Source organism: Bos javanicus, chromosome 23, assembly GCF_032452875.1.
Source record: "Bos javanicus breed banteng chromosome 23, ARS-OSU_banteng_1.0, whole genome shotgun sequence".
NCBI lineage: Eukaryota > Metazoa > Chordata > Mammalia > Artiodactyla > Bovidae > Bos > Bos javanicus.
Window position 1 is genome coordinate 30989254 of NC_083890.1, and position 21481 is coordinate 31010734.

General features: G+C 39.4%; 1 long non-coding RNA gene and 1 pseudogene across 1 annotated transcript in view; one reads left to right on the forward strand and one right to left on the reverse strand.

Annotated features, from left to right (window-relative positions):
- The window catches only part of LOC133236583 (uncharacterized), a 65918-nt gene that overhangs the window by 31478 nt on the left and 12959 nt on the right, over nucleotides 1-21481 (reverse strand). The window lies entirely within an intron of this gene.
- Nucleotides 12333-13286, forward strand: LOC133235939 (putative olfactory receptor 2B8; annotated as a pseudogene).

Here is a 21481-nt window from a genome sequence, read left to right on the forward strand (position 1 = left end):
CACTCAAATGCCAGCAGTTAGCTTCTGGGTTGACTTAGGGCTTCCTGATCCAAGACTGTCCCAGTTGGCATGGTTTCCATCTCCTTGATGTGGTGTCTTGTCTTCCAGTAGGATGGCCTGGAATGTTCATATGGTGAAGGCCGATTTCCAAGTTCTTGTGACCCATTAATTGTTCAAATTATGGCTACTCCCCTGCTTGACTGTCCTGTCTCTCTCTGTGCAATGTTTACCTTCATAAATAGTAACTGTTAGGGTCTGTTCTTTGTTCCACTTGGAGGGTCTAGGAGGTCACAGTCTATTTTCTCTTTCCCAGTCAACAATAAGTAGGGCCTTCCCTGGTGGTCTAGTGGTAGAATCCTGCTGCCAATGCAGCAAACATAAGTTACATTCCTGGTCCAGGGAGTTCCTATATGATGAAGAGCAACTAAGGCCATGTGCCACAGCTACCCAGCCAGCTCTCTAGATCCCATGAGCCACAACTACTGAAGCCGGCATGCCCTAGAGCCCGTGGTCCCCAACAAGAGAAGCCACAGCAATGAGAAGCCCTTGCACCGCAGCTAGAGAAAGCCTGCATGGAGCAATGAAGAGCCACAACAAAGACCGAGCACAGCAAAAACAAAAGAAAAAGTCCAATCAGTGGGAGGTCTTTTCCTGTTGGCCTGGTGGTTAAGAGTCCTCGCTTTCACTGCAGAGGTCGGGGGTTCCATCCCTGATCAGGAGACTAGATCCACATGCCATGCAGCATGGCCAAACATTATGAAACAAAGAGAACAAATCAGTAAGTGGGGACACAGAGGGGTCTGTCACCAGCAAGGGCCCTACATGGAACTGCTCAGATTCAGAGTGAAGATTTGACTAATCGGAAATGGGAGCTGCTGAGCAGATTATTTTTCCTTTCTTCTCCTGGGCTGGGGATCTGTTGGATGTCTCCTGGGACATGCTTTAGGGGGACAAATGTGATTGAGCACCCAGGTACTCCATACTAACAGCAAATTTGATAATGTATCCTTGATAAGCCCACTTTTCTTCCTCTTCTGTTTCCTTTCTTTCACTCCTGATGCTGTATCTCATTCTCCATTAAGTGCTTGTTCACAAATCCTTGTTTCAAGTTCCTTTTTCTGGGAAGGCCTAAGCTATGACATAGAGTCTGGGGGCCTATAAAAATCATCTGGCTCATAAATACAAACTTTGTCAAAGATATTTGCAACTGTTACCAACGCTTTGAAGTTGGGCCCTAAAAATGGTCCTTCTGCTGGGTGTTGATCTTACCAATAGAACAAGATGGAGTTCAGATCAGGAGTAAAGGAAGGAACTTCCCTGGGGACCCAGTGGCTAAGACTCTGCACTCCCAGTGCAGGGGACCTGGGTTTGATCCTTGCTTGGGCAACTAGGTCCTGCTTGCCTCAACTAACACGTGGCACAGCCAAATAAATACAGAAAAATAAATAAATACTTTAAAAAAGTAGAAGCAAAGGGAAGTTTTATCCTTTAGTTGTAAAATGGAGACATGGGAGCTCACCATCTAGAGTATGCCCTCTGCTGGACAGCCCATCCGCAGGTTGCGTGATTGGGGTATCTTATTGTGAAGTGCGTGGCCGGGTTCTCCCTGGGCAGGCACGGCTGCCCTGCCTGTGGCTCCACACCCCAGTGCCAGGTGCAGTGTCTCTGCACACGGCCTGCTACCGCCATCTAGAATTTGTCATTCACAGCCCTTCTGCACACAGTCCCCTGAGCTGAAGTTTAGGGCACAATGCCTCTGTACCAGGTACCCTATGAGAAAGTGAAACAAGACTAAGCACCAAGGAAAAGACAAAAAAAAGGTTAGAGTTTATTATCCAGATTCTATTTTATTTTCTGGCAACTGCTAATGGTCATTACTCCTGGGAACCAAAAGAATGAAGGACATTACCTGAGGAGAGATTTTAGAGAAAGAAGACTGAAGACCAAGGTTTGAGGCAGCTCAACAGTTAATGATTGGGTAATAGAGAATTTTAAGACTCTTCATGAGATTGGGAGGAAAATCCAGAGATGTGAGCGGAAAATTCTATTAGTTGAATTAAAGCCTAAGCTGCTATAAGAAAGACCCTGAAAATCCAGTGGCTTAAAGAAGAGTGTTTCTCTGTCCTCTGCTGTCCCTGTTCCCTGCTTTCTCTCTCAGGCAGGGGTGTAGTTTGTCAACAATTGTGGAGTATTTCTGCTCCACCTTATTCTTAGTGGCTCCCAGCATTTGAAGGGTTGTCAAGATCTCTTAATGTTCTAAAGCAGAGGATCTCAGTCAGCATCTAGATGGAGGCTGATTGGAAGCTGAACCATCAGGGAATAACTTTTCAAATATGTAAGTATACTGCTGATAGCTTACAGTGAATGATGTCAGATTCATGATCTCCGAAGAAGAAGATTTAACCTCGGGACCAGGGACCAGGCTTGATCACTCAAGAGCTTCTGTATAGCAGAGTTTGATTAAAGTATAACAAGGGAGACAGAAAACTTTTGAGATAGACATCAGAATGGGGACAGAGAGGGCCCCCTGCTAGTCTTTAGCTCTGCGTTTTATGTCTGTTAGAAAGCTATTAATCGGATAAGAGAGACACCTGAAGGCTGACAGAGTTTCACCAGGCCCCTCTCCCACAATATGCATTTTTGAGATAGGATGACAGGAGGTGTGTCATCCCTCAGCCATAAAACAATTGACATGAATACTGGTTTGTTGAGCGATTATCAGCCAAAAGTTAGTCTTAGGTGGAACCATTTTGAAGAAAGGCAAATTGCAAAGCAAATATATGGCTTCATTAACATAGCTTAAGAAAAACATTTCCATAAGAAAAATGCATTGGTTAGCTCAAGGTTTGAGAAAAGTTAAGTTCAGGTGGAAGAGGTGTCATCAGGGCAACAGAGAATTTTAAGAGAAAAAAGTCTGACACTTGTAGTTTGTTTCCTCCTGCCTTTTATTTATTTATTTATTTTTTTATGATTTGGTTCTGTTAAAGTTTCTTTCTTTCTTTTTTTTTTAAATTTTATTTTATTTTTAAACTTTACAATATTGTATTGGTTTTGCCAAATATCGAAATGAATCCGCCACAGGTATTCATGTGTTCCCCATCCTGAACCCTCCTCCCTCCTCCCTCCTCCCTCCCCATACCCTCCCTCTGGGTCGTCCCAGTGCACCAGCCCCAAGCATCCAGCATCGTGCATTGAACCTGGACTGGCGACTCGTTTCATATATGATATTATACGTATTTCAATGCCATTCTTCCAAATCATCCCACCCTCTCCCTCTCCCACAGAGTCCAAAAGACTGGTCTATACATCTGTGTCTCTTTTGCTGTCTCGTATACAGGGTTATTGTTACCATCTTTCTAAATTCCATATATATGCGTTAGTATACTGTATTGGTGTTTTTCTTTCTGGCTTACTTCACTCTGTATAATAGGCTCCAGTTTCATCCACCTCATTAGAACTGATTCAAATGTATTCTTTTTAATGGCTGAGTAATACTCCATTGTGCATATGTACCACAGCTTTCTTTATCCATTCATCTGCTGATGGACATCTAGGTTGCTTCCATGTCCTGGCTATTATAAACAGTGCTGCAATGAACATTGGGGTACACGTGTCTCTTTCCCTTCTGGTTTCCTCAGTGTGTATTCCCAGCAGTGGGATTGCTGGATCATAAGGCAGTTCTATTTCCAGTTTTTTAAGGAATCTCCACACTGTTCTCCATAGTGGCTGTACTAGTTTGCATTCCCACCAACAGTGTAAGAGGGTTCCCTTTTCTCCACACCCTCTCCAGCATTTATTGCTTGTAGACTTTTGGATCGCAGCCATTCTGACTGGTGTGAAACGGTACCTCATAGTGGTTTTGATTTGCATTTCTCTGATAATGAGTGATGTTGAGCATCTTTTCATGTGTTTGTTAGCCATCTGTATGTCTTCTTTGGAGAAATGTCTATTTAGTTCTTTGGCCCATTTTTTGATTGGGTTATTTATTTTTCTGGAATTGAGCTGTAGGAGTTGCTTGTATATTTTTGAGATTAGTTGTTTGTCAGTTACTTCATTTGCTATTATTTTCTCCCATTCTGAAGGCTGTCTTTTCACCTTGCTTATAGTTTCCTTTGTTGTGCAGAAGCTTTTAAGTTTAATTAGGTCCCATTTGTTTATTTTTGCTTTTAAAAGTGAAGTTACTCACTTGCGTCCGACTCTTTGCGACGCCATGGACTGTAGCCCTACCAGGCTCCTCCTTCCATGGGATTTTCCAGGCAAGAATACTGGAGTGGGTTGCCATTTCCTTCTCCAGGAGATCTTCCTGACCCAGAGATTGAACCCGGGTCTCCTGCATTGTAGGCAGAGGCTTTACAGTCGGAGCCACCAGGGAAGTCCTGCCTCTTAAGGGAGAGAGAAAAAATGTCTGGCACTTGCAGCCTATTTCCTCAGTTTGGAGACCCCTGGCCTTCCTGCTTGTTACATCTCACCTGTTTCAGGAGAAGAGTGGGAAATGCGAGTTTCTGTCTGTCCTTCCATATTGAGCCCTAAGTGTGTGTGTGTGGCAGGAGGGGCACAGGCAGCCAGTTAGGAGCCTTTCCTTAATTTGCTACTGTCCTGTTGGACCCAGGAACGCAAGCCCTCGAGGGGGCCTGGGCTACACGATAAGAGTGTGTCCTCTGGCAGCAGCCACAAAACCTGGGTGGCCACACAGGTGCACAAACTCCTTTACAGACAATGGTGACCTGGGGCGGGACAGAGGGAGAGCACGATGACGGCACCTGTTGGCTTCTCGGGTGTTCGGTGAGGATTGCAGTTGACCCCGAGATATATGTTAGAAGTCTTAGCTTTTCAAATAAGGAAATAGGCTTCTTTCAGGGACAAGCTGGAGGTTTCAGTCTGTGTCTCTGTACTGTTCCCTAGAGAGAGAGCCACAGTGAGTCTGGGTGAGCCTGTTAAGAACTGTTTCTCAGTTCTTTGTAGTCTCATGGATTTCATGGACACAATCTTCTTTGGCTTTCAGAGCTCTATGTTTTGGAGGTCATGTCTCAGGTGGAAGTCTTCAAAGATAAGGTGCCAGGTGTGGGACACTTTGTTTCCCTGGGAGAAACTGGCAGTGATGACTTCCCTCCTGATTGTATATTGTGGCTCCAAGGATGGGGTTTATGTAGAGATATTGTCTCTGCCTCTTCTAATGATTTATTTATTTTTTTATCTTCTAATGATTTTAGTGTGGGGTTTTTGTTATTCACCTTGTGTATAGGATTCACCCAGCTAGTTTCTGCATTTCTTTTTGAAGTTGTTCTGTGTAAAACTGTAGATTCATTGTGCCCATGGGAGGAGAGGAGATCTGGAACCAGTACGTCATGAGTGAACAGGAATCTTCTCCCGCTTTGAGCAGTTTCCTCTCTTGTTCTCTCTCTCTTTGCCATTCTTGTTCTTTTGTATCTCTGTCTGTCCCTCTTTTTCTCATTCTCTAGTTCTTGTTCTATTCAAGTCTTTTTCATTTTTAGACAATTCATTTTGAAATAATTACAGATTGACGGGAAAGTCCAAAGTTAGTAGAGAGAAGTCTTGAAAATTTGATCTATTTTCTCCCAGTGATTTTATGTTATATAACTGTGCTGTGCTGTGCTTAGTTGCTCAGTCGTGTCTGACTCTTTGCAACCCCATGGACTGCAGCCTCCCAGGAACCTCTGTCTATGGGGATTCTCTAGGCAAGAATACTGGAGTGGTTGCCATGCCCTCTTCCAGGGAGTCTTTCCAACCCAGTGACCAAACTGAGGTCTCCTGCACTGCAGGCAGATTGTTTACCCTCTGCACCACCAGGGAAGCCCAAGATTACTGGAGTGGGTAGCCTGTCCCTTCTCCATGGGATCTTCCTGACTCAGGAATCGATCTGGAGTCTCCTGCTTTGCAGATGGATTCTTTACCAGCTGAGCTACCAGTGAATCCCATTATACAGCCATAATACGATTTAAAAACTAGGAAACTGACATAGGTACAATGTGTGTGTTTAAGTCTATGTAAATTTTTCCCCATGTAAATTCCTGTAGCTACCATCACAATCAAGCTAGGGATTTATCCCATCACCACACACATCTCCCTTGTGATACCCTTTTATAGTCACTTCTAGTCCCTCCCTGCCCCTTAAAATGAAAGTTGTTCAGTCATATCCAACTCTTTAGACCCCCTGCTCTATACAGTCCATGGAATTCTCTAGGCTGGAATACTGGAGTGGGTAGCCTTTCCCTTCTCCAAGGGATTCTTCCCAACCCAGGAATCGAACCCGGGTCCTCTGCATTGCAGGTAGATTCTTTACCAAGTGAGCTATTAGGGAAGCATCCCCTCTCCTGAACTCTCTGTAAAACCATCCCTAACTCCTGAGCAGTACTAATTTTGTCTCTGTCTCTATTGTTTTATTATTTCATAGGTGTTATATAGATGGGATCATATTTCACCTATTAACATAGACTTATTTTCATTCAACATAATACCCTTGAGATTCATCCAAGATGTTGTGTGTATCAATAGTTTATTCTTTTTATTGCCAAGTAGTATTCCATGGTATAGATGTACCATCATTTGTTTAGAATATTTTAGTTGTTTTCAGCTTTTTCCTGTTACAGATAAAGATGCTATGAATACTTGTGCACAGGTTTTTGTGTGGAATAAATTTTTGTTTCTCTGCCATAAATGCCCAAAAGCATGATTACTGGGCTGTATGGCAAGTGCGTGTTCAGTTTTTAAAGAAACAGCCAAGTCTTTTATCAAGTAACTGCATCATTTTATATTCTCATTAGTAATGTATGAGTGATTCAAGTTTTCTGCAATCTCACCAACATTTGGTATTGTTCCTATATTTTTCATTTTTGTGGTGGGTGGTGATATGTCTTCATGGTCTTAGTCTGCATTTTGCTGATGATTAGTGATGCTAAACATGTTTTCATGTTTCATAAAGATATCTTTACCATCTGTATATTTACATTGGTGAGTTATCTGCTTGAAATGCGTTTTAATTGAGTTATTTTCTTACTGTAGAGTTTTGAGAATTCTTTGTACATTCTAGATATGAGTATTTTCTATGATAAGCAGTTTGAAAATATTTTCTTCCAGTTAGTAGCTTATTTTATTATCCTCTTAACAGGGTCTTTAATAATGATTTTATTTTGCTGAATCCTCATTCGTAGACTTTAAACAAAAATAAGATCTTGCTTTTGTTGTATTATATTCCAATATAAAACAAGAATTTTGAAAAACAGCATAGGAAAAAAAAGCATGTAATTTCAAGTAAGCATTCCTAGATAATGTCAAATTATTATCCAACATTATTTTGCCAAGTAATAGTTGCAGCAGCAAGATTGAACCAGGAAGAAGTGTTAATAGCAGGTCTATGACTCTCACCTGGAGAAGGCAACGGCACCCCACTCCAGTACTCTTGCCTGGAAAATCCCATGGACGGAGGAGCCTCGTAGGCTGCAGTCCATGGGGTTGCAAACAACTGGACACGACTGAGCGACTTCACTTTCACTTTTCACTTTCATGCATTGGAGAAGGAAATGGCAACCCACTCCAGTGTTTTTGCCTGGAGAATCCCAGGGACAGGGGAGCCTGGTGGGCTGCCGTCTATGGGGTCGCACAGAGTCAGACACGACTGAAGTGACTTAGCAGCAGCAGCAGATTCTCTCCATCTCTGGACACCCTATGCCATATTGGTCTTTCCTAAGCCTCCTTATAAATATTATGTTGGGATTTAAATAGTGGTGAGATTAGTGAGAAAATTCTAATTAAGACTATTTTAAAGAAGAGATAGTTTCTCTCTATGGGTAGAATGTTATTAAAAAAATGAATTTATGCTTATATGGGAAATGGCTGGCTATAAAATGTAAGTTAATTATCAAAGTTCTCTGTGCTTTTCTGACTAATAATACATGAAAACCAAGATGCTTCAAACCGAAATAGCTTTCTCTTAGATAGCTTATACTACTAACTAGCAGTGGTCTATTACTCTGAAACAAAATGTGTTCCAGTGGGGAAAAGAGATTTTATATTTTTGAAGCTGCATTTGATGGTTAGGCCAAAGCCTTCCATAGACAGATGTTAAGTATTCCTGTCTTTTCCTTGTATAGTCAAGTGTATAAGTTGTTTTGAAATTGATTGATCTTCAAACTTCAAAACACACAATACCCTTCAAGTTTCTTTCAATTTACTTTAGCAATTATAACTATCTTAATTAACTCAATCATGTGCATCGTAAATGGAAAGATGAGTTGAACTGTAGAAACCCATGGAAGTTCCATTTAAAAAGTCAATAGTTTTTCTGTTTGGTTAAGTAAATTATTGCAACTCTCTGATAGCAATTGAACAATGTCATAGAAGACTTGATATTTTTCCTTAGCCACATTAGAAGTTTGGGAGTAAAATGCGGGTTTTGCCATTTAATATATTATCTTAAAGGTTAGAATCTGCCTAAACTTTAACTCTGTGATCTCTTAGAAGTTGGTTATAATTTGCTGTATGACTCAGGGACTCAAACAGGGCCTCTGTAAGACCTAGTGTGGTAGGATGTGGAGGGAGGCACAAGAGGGAAGGGACATAGGTATACCTATGGCTGATTCATATGATGTTTGGTAGAAGCCAACACAATACTGTAAAGCAATTCTCCTTCAATGAAAAATAAATACATTTAATTATAAAACAAAGAAAAAAAGAATTTTAAAATGAATATTATGTGAATTTTAGGTGAAAATTATGAATATTAGGTTATGAATATTAGGTGAAAATTAACTTATATTTAAAGTTAAGTAACTGAACGAGTTCTTATTTATATATGCAGTTTTTTCTTTTTTTGCAATTGTGTGAAAAAATCTCAAGTGTTTAGTAAAATACCTAAGCCATTAAAAGAGGAGAGCTAAGATAACTGCAAAGTCTAGGGAGTTGTCTGACCTCTGTCATTTATGAGAAGTTACAAAAGAGGCAGATTAGGTATTCTCTTGGATTCTCTTTGATATTCATTTTCCCCGAGAATTGTCATCTCTGGGCAGCACGGTGACATCAGCTAATTAACAGTATAGGACATCCATTCCTCAGAGACTTCAGCCAGGTAAACAGTTTTCACCAGACCAGTTTTACTGCCATTTCATACCAATCTCATGCTTTCATAATGAGCTCTCTGACACAGAGCCAAGGCATTATATTCAGAAGAATCCTGAGCGTTTGAAATTGCCTTCCTATGTTATCCTACGAGCTAGACAGAATGCCGATCTTCAGTACCCTGTGAAGGTATTTGAAGTTAAGGGTTCAGGATGGGGAACACGTGTACACCTGTGGCAGATTCATGTTGATATATGGCAAAACCAATACAATATTGTAAAGTTAAAAAAAATATCATAAAAAAAAGAAAGCATCTTCTTGCCTAAAGAAAACTTAAGGATATTCCAATGCTGGTAGAGTCAACTTATGTACTCATTTCATACAACCTGGGTCCTTAGTCTACATACCCACGTTCCTATGTCCAGTACTGTATTAAAGGCAGGAACTTGGAAATGAGGTCGAGAATGAGCTTAGGACACTCACATAAGGTGAATAAAACTGAGTGGACTGGAACTTGATCTCTGTAGCACTTTAGGAATTGGTAAGTTAGCCTGTTTTCAGTTGCAAGTGTTCTTTAAAGGTTACATCGAGTAATGTACATGTCAGTTGGCAAAAGAAACAGAAATTCCTATAAAAATTCACCAACTTTAAGAACTTAACTGTTCCTTATGGAAGCCAACATTTTGTTCTTAGACATTTCATCCTATTGTAGTATATTCATTATGTCTCAGTATGTATATATGGAAAAATTTAAATACAAGATTTTTGGCTGTAATAAAACATGTCCTTCAGTAATTGAATAACCGCATATATGTGAATGTGAAAATATTAGACTATACACTTTTACTTTTTCCTCAGCTCCCTATTTTCTGTGAAATTACAGAATGTTTCTTAAAGTGTATTGTCAATATCTGTAGTTTTAAAATGTTCATTTTCTTAAAGAAATGAACATGTTTACTTTTCCACACACTAGTTTTGCAGTTACAACAATGAATGTCCATTTCGTGGTTATTGTGTCAATGCATTTTTAAATTTACTGGTAATGAAAAATGATCATTCTTCAATTGAGGAGAAATACCAATTTGAGAGGAGAAACGTGGGTCAGAAAAGGTGATCTGAATTTTTAATTTATTGGTAAATTAGGCAAATGACAAGGTGCTGTGTAATGTACACTGGTGACTGTCCGTCCTTGCACACACTTATGAATGGACTCTACGTTTTGTATGAATGCTTCCAGTGTCAGCTCAGATCTTTTCTACTGGCTGGTGCACCAGTCCACACCATATTTGTCACAACTATTGACTGATAGCTTCAGAGCTCTTTCCTTCTTCAGAAAATTGCCATCAGTTGAATCAGAGCCACATTGCCAGGAGGTCTCCTGGATGTGTTTGGGGCAGCTTGCAGTCAATGACAGACTCGTGGGGTATATAAAGGGCTGCCTTTTTGTTAAGGTGGGACTGCATCTGACACAATGCATGCTCCACAGCTTGTTATTCTGTATAGTAGTAACTAGACTCATTTAAATGATTAGGTATTTAAATTTACCCGAGTTAAAGTGAAATTTAAAATTCAGTTCTTTCTTTACCTCACCTGAAATGCTCAGGTAGCATTGATTGTGTAAGTGAAGACAGAATATTTTTACCAGCAGATAGTTCTATTTGGAGAGTTATTTTCCAGCTTTCTATGGGATCAGGTTCATGCTATTCCATTTGAGATCAATCCTTGTTTAGCACATTTGTCTGCTCTGTTCTTCTTCCTTGATTCTGTCTTGAGGACATTCACTCAATAAACAGCAAAGAAATCCCCATTTCAGCCTCTTCTCCCCAACCTGGCCAAACCCTGTCCATACTGATTAGAAGTGTTATTTCTGAGATTGTGATTGATCCATTTCTTCCTCATTTATATGTTCTTCATTGCCATTCAAATGTTGATAGTGAATAATCCTGTCTCCTATAGGAATTCCAGGCATTTTAGTTGTTGGTAATATGTGAAAATGAAATCAACAGAAAGAAAATGTAAGTGCAGGTCACTGGATTTTGAACTTCTACTGTGAACTGACTACTTCTGTTGTTTAGTTAAGTCATGTCCAGCTCTTTGCGACCCCATGGACACTATCCCACCAGGATTTTCTGTACTGAAGTGGATTGCCATTTTCTTCTTCAAGGTATCATCCCAATCCAGGGATTGAATCCATGTTTCCTGCGTCTCCTGCATTGGCAGGCGGTTCTTTACCACTGAGCCAAGAGGAAAGCCCATGAACTGACTATGCACAGTGAATACATTTTTGGAGTTCTTGTTATATTGGCATAGTAATTTTAGGTATCTTAAGGGCAGGAGTTAAGCAGTATAATTGAAGGTGATTTTTCAGGCTCTGAGCAATTTACTTTTTAGTACTATACAAAAAGACCAGGATATAGCATTCACTAATATCCTGTAGTAGGAGTCGACTAACTATTCTGCCCAAATGTTTACATGAGGCAGTATCATAGTGATACTTTGAATGTAATATAATCCTTTGTACAAGTACATTCTAGCTCATAAATTTCTATATGTGAATGCATTTTAGAGATTATTTTGTATTATTCTATTCCATGTGAAGTGAAAATCATTCAGTCCTGTCTGACTCTTTGCGACCCCATGGACAATATATTCCACGGAATTGTCCAGGCCAGAATAGTGGATTGGTTAGCCTTTCCATTCTCCTGAGGATCTTCCCAACCCAGGGATAGAACCCAGGTCTCCTGCATTGCAGGCGGATTCTTTACCAGCGGAGCCACAAGGGAAGCCCCTATTACATGTGATGTATGTGCATATCCAGTTATGTAGAATTATGAGATACATATTTAAAATAAACTTTCTTCCTTTGTCTACATCTTTCTTACTCTTTCTGATCACTCTCCCTTGATTTCCCTCATTCCCACTTTCTGTAAAATGTACATATATAATGATCATACTATAATCCTATTAAACTCAATCTGAAAAAGGCACTTTATATGTATGATTGGTGCAAACCAAGGTTCACTATTTGATTTTATTATTATTATTTATTATTTTCTTATATTAATTATCAATATATAACTCTCTATATAACTTTTTGTGATAGTATGGAGCTCAATTTCAATAGGTACATCATTTATTCAAATAGTTGCATATAAATCACATGACCATGTCTTTGAACATGACAAATTTTTCTCTTTATCCCTGCACTTTTTTGGAAGATACCTTTAATAAATTGCTAAATGCTTGATTTGACAGGGGCCATGTGCTAGCAAAGGATGGAACAGAAAAATGAAAGTTCTTTCACTGGGTTTATCTTACTGGGCTTCTCTGACAGGCTTCAACTTGAGCTCGTCCTCTTTGTGGTCCTTTTGATCTTCTACATCTTCACTTTGCTGGGAAACACAACCATCATTGCATTGTCCTACTTGGACCCACGTCTTCACACCCCGATGTACTTTTTCCTCTCTAACCTGAGCTTTCTGGACATGTGCTACACCACCAGCATTGTTCCCCAGTTCCTATTTAATCTTAGTGGAGAAGACAAATCCATCTCCTTTGGTGGCTGTATAGTTCAAATGTACATCTCTCTGGCGTTGGGATGTACAGAATGTATTCTCCTAGGAGTTATGGCATTTGACCGCTATGCAGCTGTTTGCAGGCCCCTTCACTACACAGTAATCATGCACCCCTGTCTGTGTGCCCTGATGGCTTCTGCTTCATGGGTCATTGGTTTTGCCAACTCCTTATTGCAGACAGCGCTTGTCTTCCATTTACCTCGTTGTGGAAGAAATAAATTAGACCACTTCTTTTGTGAGATCCCTCCATTTCTCAAACTTGTCTGTGTTGACACCACTATGAATGTGTATGCAAGCTTCTTTGCCAGTGTCATCATTCTTCTCACACCTGTTGCATTGATTGTGTTCTCCTATGGTCGGATTGTCAGGGCTGTCTTAAGAATAAAGTCCGCTGCAGGGCAGAGAAAAGCATTTGGCACGTGTGGATCCCACCTCACAGTGGTCTCCCTGTTCTTTGGCACAGCCATCTATGTATATTATCAGCCCAGCAGCAAGAACTCCCAGGATCAGGACAAGTTCATGTCTCTCTTCTACACTGTCATTATCCCCATGACCAACCCCCTCATATATACGCTGAGGAACAGGGATGTGAAGGGAGCGATGAAGAAGCTGCTTTGGAAGGACTCTGACTCCAGATGATGGCTGAGGAGGACAGTTTAATGGAAGGACCTTGAACGCCAGTGCTCTTTAGATGCATCTGTGTGTCCCGCACGAGTCATCTAAAATTCCCTCTGACATTTCTGAAGGGAATTTGTTTCTTTCATTCCCGTTGAAAAATGAATGTTCAGATTATAAGTTCATGTATTCATTTCAACTTCCAGAGATGCTGATTCAGTGTTCTGACAGCATCTGTTTTGTAGTTATTGTTTTAACAGCTCCAAGGATTTTTATTTGCACTACCATTTGGGTACATTGTTCCATATCTATTTGCAAAAAGACATGCATCTATATTACATGAAGCCCAAATAAGAACATAAAACCACTGAATCACTATATGGAATATTATTAATAATATTTTCTAGGAGTTACTAGAAGATACCATTCATTCTCTTATTTGGATCATGTCTCTACGAAAATTCCATAGTTTGATGGTTTGATCAGATGTTTTTCACTGATGTAGGTGGAGCACTTGTGGGGAAAATAAAGTTGAATCTCAAAGAAAATCTTGCTGCATTAACCCCGGTAAAGCCATTCAGACATCAGGTGCAACTGTAACCTCAGCAGTGCAGCCGCCATATTGTGTACGATCATTTCAGAGAAGGCCGCGCCTAGGACTCACTGAGCGAAGGGTATGATGCACTGCTGGCAGTGACACTGGTCGCCCTTTGTTGGTAAGAACACCAGGTAGTTCTTACATGCCTTTTTGTTCACAGCAGGAGAAAAACACTGATGTGAGGCACAAAGTTGGTTACTTTAATTTTGTGAACCACCTAGTTCCTCTGTTAAATGAGATTTTTAAATGAGGAATTTGCGAGGGCATTATATCTGAGCAGCATATGACCCAAGTTCTACTGCATATTCTACACATTTTACCTCCTGTGATGCAGCAAAAATTTCAAAGGGTAAAATATGTTTAGATTATTCTCGTCGTGCCATTTTATAAATTCTTTGATTTAGGCATCAATTGGTTAAGACCTTAGAATCTCTCCTCTGCCAAACTTCCTGTGAATTTTGGATTTAGTGAAGTATAAAACTATTGGAAATGGCCCCTGATTCCCAGGAAATCCCATGTTTTGTGGAGATGTCCTCAGACCCATCAGAAGGAAATTGAAAAAACAAATATTGTGTCTATTAATTTAAAAATACATGCCTAAGCTTTAGTAGTAGCTGTGTAATTGTGAAATAACTGTCACAGAGTTCTGAATTATGAATAACAAAATAAACATTCCAGAGAAAATTAATCTGACATTCTAGCTCTTAGATCCCCACTCAAGTTCAGTTTACAGCATATATTTATTTTCAGGTATAGATTCTGTTTTTTTTTGTGTGTAAGTTAAGCGTCTCTGTATGTTCTCTCCAGAGGTTTGAGCTTTGACTGTGCCATCATCACAGAAATATTTATGATTTTTGGTAGATTTCCCCAGCATGTACCACTAGGCAAGTAAGTGCATTTGTGTCTCTCAGTGGAGACAAAAGCATGACAACTATCACACAGTTCCCTCTCCTAGCAGCTAACCATCCTCCTGGGCCTTGAACCCTCTCAGCCAATTTGCCTGAGAAGTGGTCTTGCAAGCTGGATATGGCAGTGTGGGTAAATTATATACAGGGTCAAGATTCTATCTATATTCCTAACACACCACACTCTTCACCCTTGAGTTAAATACTTGTGAAACCAAGGATTTTGACCCCACAGTAATGCTGAACATATACCTGATAAAAAGCAGTTTGGAGTGCTCTGTACTCTGAATGGTGAGAAATTTCCGCCTCTCCTTATTACTCAATCAGGTCTTGATAGTTATGCCCAAATAGTCCTCAGTGATACTTTCTTTGGTGCAGAAACCTTCAAGGTCACATAAAGTCACAAAGCCTATTTTCCTGAGTGAGTAGCTACTTGTCTGCTCCTAAGGACTGCCACCAAACAGATTTATTTGTTTTAAGCAAATGCTTGAGTGTCATTTGGATGTGTATATTACTTCAGAATAAATTACAGATAAAAAAAGATATCTAGATCCCAGGCTGCACTAAAAAAAAAAAAAAAAAAAAAAAGATCACTTAAAAAATACCATGTACCCAAAGTTCAGTTCTGTTTTATAATTTTTTCAAATGATATCTACCTTTCCAAGCTTTCCCTCTTTAGTTCCCAGAACAGGAATTGAACCCATGGCCCCTGCAGTAGAAGCGTGGAGCCTATACCCTGGAACGCTAGGGCATTCACTCCTTTTGAATTCTTAATATCTGTGAAATGGCTGCAGTGGGTGTATCCAGGCCTTGGCTAAATTATTTGATCCCATCTGGAGTTCAGAACTGTCAATACGCCCAAGAGCAAGTCATAATCTTTCATCATTTTTGCCTTCTGAGGAACACAAGGTGAACACAGTGTGCTTAGGTAAGGTGTCACCTTGGAAGCCTGAAGTGTCAGTCAGACTCCCATGAAACACAGTTCTTAACCAGCACCAGATTGACAAACAATTAGAAAATAATACAAAACAAGAGCAACAACATGTGCAATGTCTGTGAGGCCCCAAACCAGTCAGACACTGCTTCCTGAACTTAGGTTTTTAAAATGGAATACATAAAATAAATGAGGGACTCTCACTTGTTTAACTTGTATCGTACAAGTCAGCAAAGGAAGGCTTGAGAGTTTCTCACCTGATATGTGTCCTTACCTGTATAGTCATGTTCTGGCTTTTAGGATTTTTATTCATTAGAACAACTGTAGTCTGTATACTGTAAACAGACCCTATCCACCCTGCTAAAAACATGAGTAGAATGGTAATCAGCCTATAGTGACCCCTGTAATATCCTCATTTATCTCCTAGTCAGTAGATTTCAGTGTTAACTGTTTGTTTGCCCAGGGTTCTGCTCTAACCAGGGTCACTGAGGATGGAAGAACAGATTATAGTTTTCTGTCAACTCTTTCCTCTGTAGGTGTGCTCTTTTCTGATGCCTGTTTGTATTATGACTGAGAGCTTCTTCCGTCTTTTAAGTATTGTAGCATAGTTCAAACTTGATATGGCAGACTCGGAACCACAGTGTATGGAAATGTCTTGTGGACGTGGTTTCCTGGGAAGGGGTGCTCTGTGTAAATGCAGAAATGAAAAGTTGTACGTCTCCTGAATCAGAGGGTTTAGGGGAAGGTGTCCCTGAGGCAGCTATAGGGATTGGGTATTCATGCTCCTTTTAAACAATCTATTCTACTGATTTATATTGTTTGGTGGATTCTTTTAACCATTTTGTAGTGAATTAAATCCACAATGTCTTTAGAAGTTGCAAATTCTTCTAATTAGGCGACCATTTCTGAGGATAATTTTAACCTCTTTTGAGAGTAAAACTCTTCAGTTGTGAAAAGTGAAAGTAGCTCCATCATGTCCAGCTCTTTGTGACCTGATGGAGTGTAGTCCATGAGGCTCCTCTGTCCATGGCATTCCTCAGGCAAGAATACTGGGTTTGGTTGCCATTTCTCCAGGGGATCTTTCTGACCTAGGGATCTTTCTTGGGGGTTGAACCTGGGTATCTTGCATTGCAAGCAGATATTTTACCCTCTGAGCCACCAGGGAAGCTGTTGCTGTACCTGTAGCTTTAGTCTCACTGAAGCATCCTAGGCATTTCCAGTGATTAATGTATTGGGGATACTCAGGATCAATGCAATGTCACTGTTAGTTGTTAAAACCTTTCTCAGGAGCCCAGTCCTGATTTTGTGTTAGCCTGTCATAAGTAGTGCTTACTAAATATTTTTCAGTCCTTATTTCCTGCATTTTAGGATTGTTCAATAGTCTCCCAAGATTCTCTTTGGAAAGTTTCTTAATGATGCATCCACTCAATGAGAATTCTGTTTGGTTTAATATAAATAAAGTGAGCACCATAGTCATCAATGTGTCGTTGTTATCACGAGATCAACCTCTCTCTGAGTTTACTCCCCATCTTGGAAAAAGCCTCCAGTACTTCCCAAAGAATATTTCTCCTCATATTCACCGCCCCCACCCAGCATGTTCTATTTTTGTTTCTATTTGGCTTTAAATAACACACATTACTAAGTGATTACACACAGCCAGATGTACACATCCACAAACACGCACTCTGTATGCAACCACTTTTAGATCGATCTCTTAACTCTTTCCTGAGGATGAACAGTAGAAGGAAATGTTTTCTTTAGCTTATATCACTTAGAAGATACAGGTTTATATATGGTGTAATTTCAGTGTTTTCTGAAATAAGTACAAATACACACAAGTCAATGTGGTAATTTTTTATTCCTGCAAGTCACATTAGAAAGAAAACTGATAGAATTTGCTGCACTAAGGAGCTTCATGGAAGAGATCATGCTCCTTTTGCTGTTATGATGGATACACAAAATGTTCAACTTTTAGAAGTGCCATTCTTTCAGGCTCTGGATTGAAATTGGGATCACAAAGAGAGGGCAGTCTTTGTACATAGGCTAGAGTATTTTCCTTTATTAACTATGTAGAAATTTTTGTCTTAAACAATAGTGAAATTCTGAGTTAGGAGAGGAAAAATAAGTAGGATGAAAGAAATGAATAATAACTCTTATTTTCATTTATTTTCCTCTATATCTAATGAGATATAAATTGAGCTAGTTTAAAGAGTACAACGTATGATTTGATAAACCTGTATATGGTAAAGGGATATCTACATAGTGTTAGCTAAGATCTTTATCTTGTCAAATATTTATTCCCCTTAAAAATTTAAAAAAGTTTATTTTTTTGACTCCTCAGAAATTATTAATTTTTAGCTGGAAGTTTGTACCTTTTTGCCAATATCTCCTCATTTCTTCTACCTCTTTGGCCCTGGTAACCACCATTCTTCCCTCTGTTTGTAACAAGTTCAGTTTTTCTGATGCCACATGTATGTGAGATCATACAGCATTTGTCTTTCTCTTCTGCCTTATTTCACTGAGCATAATGCTGTCATGGTCCATCCATGTTATTGCAAAGGGTAATATTTCATTCTTTCTCATTAATGAGTAATATTCCTTTGGATATGCATAGAACTTTTTCTTTAGCCATTCACCTCTTTGGTCACATATGTTTTTTCCATATCTTATCTATTGTGAAAAATGGGGCATTGAACATGGGAGTGCAGATAGTGATTTCATTTTATTTGGTGTACCTAGAATTTGGATTGCTGGATAATATGGAAGTTCTATCTTTAGTTTTTTTTTGATATCTTAATATTATTTTTCATCGTGGCTTACCATCTTACATTCCCATCAACAGTACATAAGTGTTCCTTTTCCAACTTCACCAACTGTTGTTATCCTTTGTTTTTAATAATGGCTATTCTTTTATTTTCTTCCAGCTTCGTTGAGGAATAATATTTTCTTCTAAAAGTTTTATGACTTCATGTCTTATATACAGTATTGCATAAGTTTGTTTTGCCATCAAACCATTTCATTTTCTGTCATTCCCTTCTCCTCCTGCCCTCAGTCTTTCCCAGTGTCAGGGTCTTTTCAAATGAGTCAGCTCTGCGCATCAGGTGGCCAAAGTATTGGAGTTTCAGCTTCAACATCAGTCCTTCCAATGAACACCCAGGACTGATCTCCTTTAGGATGGACTGGTTGGATCTCCTTGCAGTCCAAGGGACTCTCAAGAGTCTTCTCCAACACCACAGTTCAAAAGCATCAATTCTTCTCTGCTCAGCTGTCTTTATAGTCCAACTCTCACATCCATACATGACTACTGGAAAAAAGATAGCCTTGAATACATGGACCTTTGTTGACAAAGTAATGTCTCTGCTTTTTAATATGCTTTCCAGGTTGGTCATAACTATCCTTCCAAAGATTGAGGGCAGGAGGAGGCGTGGACAACAGAGGATAAGATGGTTGGATGGCATCACAGACTCAATGGACATGGGTTTGAGTGGACTCCGGGAGTTGGTGATGGACAGGGAGACCTGGTGTACTGTGGTTCATGGGCTGTCAAAGAGTCAGACACGACTGAGCGACTGAACTGAACTGAATTGAACTGAAGATGTATAGAATAGTGATTTGAGTTACATACATACATACATACATCATGAAATGATGATCACAATATGTGTGTGTGTATATATCGTTTTTCAGATTCTTAACCTTTATCGAGTACAAAAATAGTTACAAAATATTGACTATAGTTTCCTCTGCTGTACAGTTGGTCCTTGTTCTATTCAGCTTTTATCTTGTCTTCTAGAGATACAAGAGATACAATCTTCTCCTGGGTTTTGACAGAAAGTCTCAGAAGTCGTATGTTCTCAGCCCTGAAAGTCTCTTGGAGCTTAAGTTCTGCCCCTCAAAGACATCTAGCTTAGCTACTTAGCCAAATAGCAACCCACTCTAGTATTCTGGCCTGGAAAATCCCATGGATGTAGGAACCTGGTAGGCTACAGTCCACAGGATCACAAAGAGTGGACACGACTGAGCTCCTTCACTTTCATGAAGCTTCAAAATTTGGCAACTGCCTTACCGAAGAGAACTATGTGTTAGAGAAAGGACCCCTTACCCTAGTGAGTTTTTGTTTCCTAAGCACAATGGAGTAGCAGGATAGATTATTCCATATTTTTGAAACTTTCGTCTGCCTTTCTGGCTTCCCGGGGAGTCCTCTGGAAATAGAAATGTCCACTGGAAACATCTGGCCACGTATTTAAGTCTCTTTAAGTTTTCAGCTTGTCATGCTAGCCTTACATGAGTGTTTGGCTTTTCATGTTTTCGTGCCAAAGTCCCTCTCTATGGGCCATGCTCAATCCTCAATTCACACTCACACTCTTCAAATGCTCTATGAGAAAAAAAAAAGGCAGTTGTCCTTCAGCTCACCTCAGAAGTGTTCAGTGCTTTCTGCTACTCATGTCTATATCACCCTCATCACTTTCACAACTTTATAATGGCTTCAAAAATATGGCTGCTAAAGTTAATTTGACCTTTCCAAGTACAATTGTTTCTCAGTATTGGCCAGGGGTTGTTTCAGGCACTTCCTCCCACCCGCTCCTATACCAGAAAAGCTGTATGCTCAAATCCTTTATGGAGAATGACAGATCAAATGGATCCATGTTTGGTTGAGTCTGTGGCTAAGGAGGAGTGACTGGACTTGCAGTGGGAACTGTGTTCAGCTGTAACCTAATGCATCTTATTGGGAAATGCAGTTCACAAAAGGTTACCTTGAATGAAATGATAAATTTTCAGCATTTATTTTCTGAAAAGGAAAAATGTAAGCATCTAGATGACTATAGAGTATGGAACTTTTGTGCCAAAAGATGATATGGTTATCAGTGAAGCTAGCTGTCATGGTTTAAAAGAAAACTCCGAGGGGTTGATATAAAAAACCCATATCTTCTGTATTACAAAAAATGTAATCAGAAATCACTCATATTCAGTACAAGCTGAGGTAAGAATAGTACAGACCTCAACAAGTCATTAATCTATTTTCACTTAAATAAAGAAAAATCCTTTTTCTATTATTTCATTAGGAGTATAATGCATGAAAAACCATCCAACTTACCATTATTAAATAAGAACTATTTAAGAAGAACATATTTGCACAAAGGCACATTGAGCTTACCAGACAATTATTTCTGTTTTTACATTGTTTTATAAATTCCCTTTAGTATCTGCCCTTCTATCATATGCTATTAAATACTGAAAAATCTGTAGTAAGTGAAAATATTTTTGGCTACTAGTAAATTATGCATTCTTGTATGCTACATTATACAAATACAGACATACAAACAAATATTCACAATAAATGTCTTTTTCAGTCAAGATAAACTTAATTCAATGCAATATAATACCCAGTAGTAGAAATTTCATCTGAAAATTATCAGTATGATTTTTGTCTCAAGACCTGGTCACTAAGTATCTACATGGAATGAAGAGACCAGAGAGACTCACAGGACACATGATCTTGAATTGAGATCTTCGTTAAATTGAGATCTTCAAGACAAGGTTCATCTGAGTTGGCCCGAAATTGCTAATATCTAAACACTTTAAATCTATTAAAGATGGTCAATGGATAGAAGAAACTTAGATCACTTAGAAGATAAACCCAAATTTTATTTTATGTGAAAGTAACAAAAATACTTAATGTGATCATTTAGAATCAAAGTATTCTGCTAATATCTGGTTTATTTGAAACTTTTAAGAAGTAAATGATTTGAAGTCCAGCATCCATACAGAAAGTGCAGGTACT